Raw genomic sequence first — 10121 nt, forward strand, 5'->3', positions numbered from 1 at the left:
GTATTTAAAAAATTTGAAAGCCTGGAACACAGATATGTTGCTAATGTCAGTGAAGCAACTATAAGCTTTCAGGGGAAAAATGCAATTAAACAACTTTGATTGTGTTCTGCTTTCTTCACCTGTTCTCCCAGAGAAAGGTGAGGTTGCCTGGAGCAATCTGCAGGGATGCTTAGGTATTTGCTACATTGTTATTTGCCTTATTTACTCATAAGTCAAATGGGTAGAGCACAAAATGTAGGATTCCCCCTGCCTTCACTGCAGTGGCGCTCAAGCTTTTTAGACTCACGGCACCCTACCTTAAAAGGAAGACATACCTCCGAATGCCAGCTCTTCATTTTAATTTGTTTTTGACTACAGACATACAATAAAGCATTCTATTGTGAAGAACTGAGAAGGGCTAGGACAGGTCAGAATGGTTTTTGACACTATAGTTCCTATTTGAAATCTCTTGGTTTATTTTGTGAATCAAGAGTAGATGTTTTCCTACCCAACAATGCTAATATTGTGCAACACCCTATGGCACCCTTAAAAGGATATCATGGCACTGAGGGAACTATATCATCCTGGCTGAGGATCATAGCTTGATGTTGATCCATGTTCAGATGAAATATTCAGATTCCTAGGCCCTCAGATACCCCAATAGTGGGAACAAACAAATGGAGGAAAGGAAGCTCTTTCCTTTGAGGGTTCATGTTTATGGCCAAGATTTCATAACCACCTGCCCATGTTGGGGTGCTTCAGCTTCTGGGCACCTGAGATGACACCCCTCAAGTGCTGTACCCTATACTATCTGAAAAATGCCCACCAGGGAAACTGGGCCCCTTTAAAGTGCCTTAAGCCCACAAAATAGAGAGGCTCAAAAATCATGAGTTGTTTTTGAAAATCTTGAACAATTGGACGATGAAATACCATATTTAAACAAATCCAAAACAACTTTAAATATCCCTGGGGAAACATCTAGAGAGGCTGGATATCTACAAGTCAGCAGGACCGGATGAACTACACCAGAGAGTGCTTAAAAAATTGGTTGACATCATTGCGTGACATATGGCAAAGCTATTTGAGGACTCATGGTGCTTGGGAGAGGTCCCAGAAGACTGGAAGAGGGCCAATGTGGTGCCTATCTTCAAGAAAGGGAGAAGGAAGGACCCAGGGAATTACAGGCCAATCAGTTTGACCTCCATCCCTGGAAAAATCCTGGGAAAAATGATCAAATAATCCATTATTGATAAGCTAACTGAAGGCACTATTCTAAACAATAGCCAACATGGCTTCATTGTGGGCAGATCATGCCTGACCAACCTCATTTCCTTCTATGACCAGATAACTCACCACCTGGATAAGGGAAATGAGGCTGATGTCATATACTTGGATTTCAAAAAGGCCTTTGACTTAGTCTCCCTTGATGTCCTCATGGTAGAATTGGGAAAATGCAGTCTTGACTACTTTATGGTCCAGTGGCTAGATAACTGACTCCAAGGTAGGACCCAGAGAGTATTAATGAATGGAACTAAGTCAACATGGTGGAAGGTGACTAGCGGCATCCCTCAAAGTTCAGTACTAGGACCAGTGCTTTACAACATGTTCATCATGTTAGAGTCGGGTGTTAAAAGCATACTGGCAAACGTACTGACACCAAATTATGGGGAAGTGTGGTCATGCTGGAGGACAGGCTGGGGATACAGGTTGACCTGGACAGGCTTGCAAGGTGGGCAGATCCAAACCTGATGAGTTTTAACTCAGAGAAATGTAAAGTGCTCCATCTGGGGAGAAATAATCTGCAACACACTTACAGGCTTGGTGGTGCAACACTTGCCAGCACCACAGCTGAAAGAGACCTGGGGGTTGTGACAGACGACACAATGAACATGAGCCACTGGTGTGATGCTGTAGCTGGCAGAGTAAACAAAACACTGGCATGCATCTACTGATGCATCTTAAGGAAGACTAAGGATATCATCTTCCTGCTCTACTCTGCCTTGGTGCGTGCTGCAGTTCAGGAAGGATGTGGAGAAGCTTGAGAGAGTCCAAAGAAGGGCCACACACATGGTTAGAGATCTAGAGAGCAGGGCATATGAAGAGAGGCTGAAAGACATGGGACTGTTCAGCCTGAAGAGAAAACTTAGAGGTGACTTGGTGGCAGCATATAAGTATGTAAGGGGCATACAACAGGACCTGAGGGAGCATCTGTTCACCAAGGCACCCCAGGGAAAGACAAGCACCAATGGACACAAACTGCTTGAAGATCACTTCAGATTGAACGTTCTTTACAATTCAAGTGCCTAGGGTCTGGAACAGACTCCCCCCAGAGGTGGTACAATCACCTACCCTGGACATCTTTAAAAAACAACTTGACGCACACTTTTTTTTTTAATGGAAATTGTTTTATGTCCCAAGTCAAATCAGCCAAAGCAATTCCAAATCCATGAGTCATTCAAGAACCATATGTGGCCCTGCTACTGGCAAGCATCCTCCACCCCTGCTTGGGCCTTCAGATGCTTCCAAATCCTTTGGCAGGCATCCTAAATGTGGGCCCAAGCCCAAAGGCTTGGGGTTGGGATGCCTCCAAGTTTCGCTTGCCCTCAGCCATATGGCTGCAGGAGCAAGCTAGGGAGGAGTCTCCTATTTCCATAAAGTTGCCATATAGCTGAGATCTTCCCACTGTAAATCAAAGTGGGAGACTAACTCTGCCTTACCTGGGTCAGGGTACTACCTCCTGCCACAAAAGTGGTTTTCCCCAGCCAGTAGGAAAACCTTGGTGATGATGGTATCTCCCTTTCTGGGGTTATGTGACCCAGGCAATTTTTCCTGCACAAGTGCAGGGCGGCTCAACCCGAAGATCTTGTGAGGTCCCTTCCAGCCCCTAACATCTATGAATCTATGAACCTTGAATTTAAGATGATCCCTCCACATAATTAGTTTCTATATATGGACAATTTATAAATTTGTTACAGTTTTCCAGATATAAAACTGAATCATCAGATAGTCATCTTAAATTCCTCCCCCACTCCAATGATACAGTGGAGAAAGCAGTGGGAGGAGGGGCAGCCAACTGAGGGGTAGGATCCTTCCACATAATTAGTTTCTGTCCCTCTGCCTTCTCTCCCCACTTTTTCCCCCTGCAGCCTGCCTGACCCTAACTAGCCACCTGTACCCCATGGCACCTGCCCCCCTCCAGCCTCTGCCCTTTTCCATACCCCTGCTCGCCACAGGCTCTTCTCCCTTCCCCTACTCCAATTCCTTCTCAGGGCATACAGCCCTTGAAACATGGCCATGCAGCAGCAGCCCAGGCCCAGGGCCAAAGCTATGCCACTGCTGATTAAATGAAGTAGCTCTCTCTCTCTTTTTTTTTCTATTAGACTCAGTGCCATCTTCATCAGAGCCAGAGACTGAAAGCCTTTGTTTACAGGGTGTCCTTACTTACAAAGTGCACAATGAGTGTGCAGACTCTGACTGCTCTGTTTGTTTCTAGATGACAGTGGTGAGAGGAAATATCAATGAACTCAAATAGCAATTAACTTGCACTGGAGGAGCTGTGGAGGGTGGTCTCTGTGTGCAGTCTACTGAACACATTCTGCAGAGGGAGCTGGTTTACACCTTTAGTCATGGTCTGTAGGCTGGGGCATACATCTATTTAGGACTAAATGTTTTGTTAATTCCACTTTTCCTGTCCAGCGGTGCCCCAAGCATCACCTCTTGGATGTCCTCTAGCATCCTCACAAAATCAGCTGGTTCAAAACTAAACTAATTATTCTGATGGTGCTTTTATACATAATTCTTATTAGCTCTGCTTTAATTGCTTAACTGACTGCTGAAGTAGGAAGATTTTGGAGACGTGATAATTGTTACTTGCAGTGTCATTCTTTTTGAAGGCTGCACATATTGCCAGAGAAGACTTTCAGGGTTCAAGAGAATCTTTAGGTGCAGCTGTTCTCTTGGGAAATGCACACACTGGAAGGCAATAACATTATCTTAAACTACTGCATGATGTTGGAAGTCCTGGAAGATCAGGAGCAATCTAAGAAACACACTTGCTGCCTTATGTCTTAGTCATTTAGCTCTATTTTTCCAGATACAGAAAGTCACCCAACAGCTGTCATAGTCTCACTCTGATTGTCAGTCAGCAAGTAAGATTTTCCAATATGAGCAGCACAGGTATAGATTTAGAAACAGTGGGGGAGCGGCACTCTACATCAAAGACTGCGTCGAGTCAAATAGGTAGATTTTTTAACTGATAGGAACACCATATTGGAGACACAGAGAAAATGCATACCACAAATCAAAGGAAAAAAAATGGAACGCAGACCAAAAGAAAGCCAGCATGGCTTAATGGAAGAGTTGCAGAGTCAATAAGCAAAAAAATAAAAGGCTTCTTTCAAAAGTGGAAGTCAAATCCTAATGAGAAAAAAAGCATAAACACTGGCAAATCAATGTAAAACTTTAATAAGACAACGATAAGGTTCTCTTTGCAGCTAAGATAATAAAAGGACTAATAGGTTATTTTGTATTGGGAAAGAGTCTTTTTCTATCATTTAGTTTTGTAACTTGTTGGTAATTATTAAAGCAAGCCTTTCTGCTATTCATCAACTGAGTGTTGTGTCAATTCTTAAAGCATTAGGTTAAAAATGTGGTTTCTCAGTGCAACACAGAGTACCTCCCCATCACTGCCCTCTGGAACTTCCCTGCTAGGAAATTGCTGAACCAATTTAGAGTGATCCCACAAATAACCACCAGGTCATATGTACAATTTATCGTCACCTTATGGTTAAACGTATCAAAGGTTGTGGAAAAATCTAGTAACAGCAAGACACAATTTTTTCTGTTGATCTCTTGCTGAAGATCATCAACCAAAACCACAAGAATGTGGTCCAATCTCTTTCTGAATCTGGCTAAACTGTCAGCTTCCACAAGCTTTCGCAGCATCTGGTGGCAATGATTTCCACACTTTAATTATACACTTTGTGAAAAAGAACTTTTTGTTGGTTTTAAACTTGATGCAAAAAATTGCGGTCCGTTTCTTGGAGGCCACTAAAATCACAGACACACACTCATTAGATGGCACAAAAGGTGTATTTGCAAATAGGGTCAGAGCAGAGTCAAAAACTCAGATTACTCTGAATCCACCAAGGAATTTTTGCAGGCTGTATTTATCTTTTTCTTCCTGGGCATGTGCGCAGAAACAGGAACTCTTACAGCTCATTTCCGTTTCATACAAACATACATGTGGTTACATCACTACATCCATCGCATGTACATTATAATTAACTACTTAAGTATGCAGGGCGGAGAGGTAAATATGCATCAGCTAACTGAGCATGCTCAGAGACTATTATAGGTTACCAAGAGTTTAAACCCCGCCCCTTTCAAGGACACAGTCAGTTGAATTCCAGCTTCTGTAATCTGCATGAGAAAGGCTAGGGAGAAGCTGGGGGAGAGTCTGTGATTTAGTATGAGAAGAGCTGTGGCAAGGCTGGGCAAGGAGAAAAGTCCTTGGCAGTGTTTCTTTCTTATCAGGTGCAAGATGCAAGCTGTGCATTTCTAACAATACTCCATTTCTAACAATATTTACTACCTACTAGTTTCATTTTTGTGACCCCTAGTTTTTGTATTGTGAGATAGTAAATAATAAATCTGTTTACTGTTTCTTACCCACTTAGTATTTTGTAAACCCATATCAAGGCCCTCCCCCCCTCCCCCTTAAGAGTCTCTTTTCTAAACTGAATAGGCCTAGCCTCTTTATTCTTTCCTTATATGGAAGCCCTTCTATACCACTAATCATCCTTGTTACCCTTCTATGTACCTCCTCTAGTTCTTCTATATCCTTTTTGAGGTGTGGGGACCAGAATTGAGCTCAGTATTCAGTGTGGAGCCACTAAGAACCCCGGCCAGCAGTGGGCCCAGTTTCCATTGACTGATTTTTACTAGGATGGTCACAGTCCAGTTCACAAGTGCCCTGCTCTGAACACATCCTCTGCATTAATGGGAAACAGCATCTGAAACTGATCCATGTAAATGGGACAAGATGGAGCTTCCCCAGTACCAGGCTCTAACTCTGCAGCACAAAGGCAATCCCTGAGTCATGCCACATACAGATAATTTTGTGTGCCAAGCAGGTGGCAAAATCCTTGTAGAAGACTGTAGAAGACTCCAGTTTCTGGGTGAAGACAAACCCGATTTACCAGGCCATTCACTGCCTGGAACAGCTCTGTAGGATAGCACGTTGCAGAAGCAATGACAGTGGAGAAAAAAGCTTCTTTGTCCCCTGCTACTGCCACACGATAGCCCTTTAATAATCTTTGTGGTAATCAGTTAGCATTGCTCAAGAGCTACCCAGGCTCTAACCTCCTACCCTCCTGTTTCAGCTGCCTTAGCTTTCCTGTGTATCTGGGGGATCTATGCCACTGCCACAGCAGGAGTAGACATGTGGGTGTCACTGTGCTGTGGCCAAGTATAGTGTGTTATTCTACAAGTCAAATGGGTAATCAGTGGGACAGCTGTCAATAGCTGAGCTGAGTGCCCCAAACTTGTTTATTAACGTTTGCATTTTCTCTTTGCTGCTGCATTCTGAAATGAAAGTGTTAAACTCCTCTATGGCCTCCTGATCTTCCACATGAAGAAACAATGTTGTTTGCAGCTTTTCATCTTTCTGGTGCAGTACAATATAGTGAAAACACTCAATTGTGCTTTTTCCAGCTCTCTGCTGTGGCAGTGATTTGTAGAGTTTAGGAACAGAGCATCTGACCAGCGGGGACCCCATTCACAGGGAGCCAAGGAGACCACTGTGGGCTGTAGCCCTGCATACTAGATCTGGCTTGCAGGACGGCACAGGGTCCAAACCTAGCATGCAAGGCTGGATTGTTAGGGATAGCAGGAATAACTTTGGGATGGGTGGGTGGAGTAGTGTATAAGATCAAGGAACCATTCCAATAATTGGCTTCATTTTATTAACAAATTACAAACTTGCCCAGTAAACAGTGTCACATACCATGCAAGTGCAGCTGCGAGTAGGATAGGAAGACTTCAGTGCTAGGATTCCCAGGGTCTGTTGGCCAGGCATCTGGGATATCCTGGGGAAGGCTTCAGTAGATGTTAAATGAGCACTGAGAGGCTAATTTCTGATGATCCCAACTTGCTTCAGCTTTTTATATTCCATTGAGTGTGGGTTGCTGTGGTTATAAGAGTGACCTAATCACCTTTGAATAAGTCAATCACACTTTACAATTCAGCTTAACTTCTATGAATTTATGTATAGTTTCCTGGCAATCTTTGTGTTCACTCACTGTACTGTACCAGTATCCAATCATCTCGCTCATTTATGTGCTACCTGCACCATGCTGTCTCAGACTGTTTCCTGTAATGTCTGTCAGTCTGAGTTATAAACTCACATCCTCTTGTAGCTTCCTCACTGACAGGGATTACAAATAGGTCACAAATTTCTGTCTTTAGAGATGCATAAAATAGCTAATTAATTATATTAAAGCACAGATAGCCTCATTTATGTTGCAGGATGGATATGGTGCAGGGACCCAGGGCTCCGATCCTGGCATGTGGAGCTAGGTGGAGGAAGCATGGGAACTTGGGGAGGCCCCAATCCCAGTCCATGGAGCTGGATGGAGGCAGTGTGGGGCCCTGGAACCCTATCACAGCACACGGCGCCGGATGGAGACCGGACAGGGCCTTGGGGCCCTGATTCTGTCATGCAGAGCCAGGCAAAGGCAGCACAGGGCCTCAAGGACCAATCCTGGCATGCAGGGGACTAGCTGGGGCCATGCAAGACCCCATCCAGGTATGCAGGCCCGATTCTGGTGCACAGGGTCTGGTTCAACCCATGCACCAGCCTTGCCTCACCTGTCTGGCCTGCAGGGCCCCTGGCATTATTTGGGCAATGCATCTTTCTTCGTATACATGGGCTAAAATGGAGAAAGAGCTGTCCTGCTTAAAACCACTTTCTAATAGAGAAAAAGGGAGAAGGCTCTATGACATGAAAATGTACTGATGCATCTAGTTTTGTAACATACCATCTTCTTGCCTTAAGACTGAGTCACAAAAAAAAAGCAGAAGGAAAGAGCAGGACCCACCTACCACATGTATTAACAACTTTTCAGGGACTTGGAGCAGGGTGGAATAAAATTATGTTTAGGCACCTAAGTCCATTTACATGGAGTTGAATTAGGCCCAATGAGACTTTCCAATTATAGTAATTCCAAAGCCAATTTTTCCTTGGCTATGGAAGTTGGTCCCAAATTTTAAAAGCAGTTCTCTTGAAGTCCTCCTCTTGCTGCAGTCCTCCTCTTGCTTTGGCTGCAAAGTTGAAATCAAGAACTCTAGAATTGAATTCATGAGTTATTTATGTTTAAGCTAACAGACCAGGTCTTGTAGTATGGGTGGCAAACTGCAAAACCTTTATGCTGACCAGTAACCTCAGGGGAACAAAGACTCAGAGTCAACGTAGAATATGCTCACTAGAAAGACTCAAACAAGGGAATAGACATTGTATATCATATACCTGGTTTTCTCCTTAAATCTCTATGTCGGGCATACTTTTGTGTAATATTTCCATTAACAACTTGGATGACTGAATGTAAATATGCTTTTAAAATCTGTGAATGACAACCTGTTGAAAATATTTGCTTTTCCTGAGTCAGGTTTGATGAACTGACTCTGGAACTGAAAGAATGCTTGTTAATTCTGAGGTTGATCCATTGTATAACATAATACAGCATAATTTCCCCCCAAAATATGACTAGTAAGTGATATGATAGGTTTACTTACAGCGGCATCAGAAGCAGAACTCACCCTTCTCCAGGCAATCTGTGGTCTTGCTGGCCCAGCAGAGTTTCTTTTAAAACTCTTATTCCTCACCTAACTTGCATAACTGCACTTGAGCACTTGTTTACCAGTTGCAACAGTCTTATACCATTAACAGTGAAAATATTGCAGTTGGTTTTTTGCCTACAAAGCTAGTTATCATGATTTTGAATTTGCCTGCAGTCAGCTACAACTGTGAACTCTGGCACTGATTATTAGAAGAATGAACCCATGTTCTTAGGGTCTTTTTACCGCCTAATAGGAGATGATGAACACCAAGCGTGGAGGGGTTGCCAATACTTTGGATGATGCACAGAATCAGAATTGAAAATGGCCTTGGTAAACTGGTCTGAAATCAAGAAAATGGAATTAATTACAGATAAATGCGAAGTGCTGTTCTTAGGGGAAATCAACTGCAGAAATAAAATGGGGACTATCTGTGGCAGAGCACCTTTGGTGCCTGCCACTTTAAGGGGATTGAGCAGACTGTGGAACAGCTGGTAGGTGCAGTTAGGCTCAATTAGATGGTCACATGACCACAAGAGGGCCACTGAATTGGATGAGAGCTGGGCAGCCAGGGTATGAGCCCAGACCCTAGGAGCTGAGCCAACAGTCAGGTCTTGGGAGCCAGAGGGACAACATAACTCAGCCTGCAGACAACCCCGCAACGCCTGGAGATCAGGGTAGTGTCGCAGGGCACTAAGGTGCCTGCTCCTCTAAGAGCAGAAACTGCCTAAGGAGAGAGCCCAAAGGGCCAGGCAGAAGCCCACAGGTGCAGGTTACCATGGCAACAGGCTAACAAGCAAATTAGCCTGCACCTGGTCAGCTGACCAGACGAGGCAGGGCCCTGGGCATATATAAACCCCAGGGCTGGGACTAGGGGTTTAGTTTTCTGGCAGCAGCCAAGGGGGAAGGAGCTCCCAGAGAAGAAGCTGACCAGGGAGGCTTGGCTGCCTGTTCTACTCTGGGTAGGATTAAGGGGCTCCAGGAGCTCATCAGAGACCCTGGCATATAAGGCACTTAGTGCTGGGAGAATTTTGATGTCTTCAAGGGACAGAGCACACCCTGAACCGCTTGTATTATGCTATAGCCCTGGGGCTCAGATTTTAGTTGCTGTTTGACTGGTAGATTGGCCTGAGGCTACTGGGGAAGGAGGAGGCCTCATTGGGAGCCCATGACAGGTGGAGATGGTGAGGATCCCAGCACCAGAGAAGGGCGCAGCGATAAGCGCGTGAGCAGACCCTAGTGCCAGAGGCAGACTGCGGAGAGCCCAGTACCAGTGTGGGGCACCAAGAGAGAGACAGGGCTATGGA

This window comes from Crocodylus siamensis, chromosome 3 (genome assembly GCF_052110815.1).
Source record: "Crocodylus siamensis isolate JL-2025a chromosome 3, ASM5211081v1, whole genome shotgun sequence".
In the NCBI taxonomy this organism is placed as follows: Eukaryota; Metazoa; Chordata; order Crocodylia; family Crocodylidae; genus Crocodylus; species Crocodylus siamensis.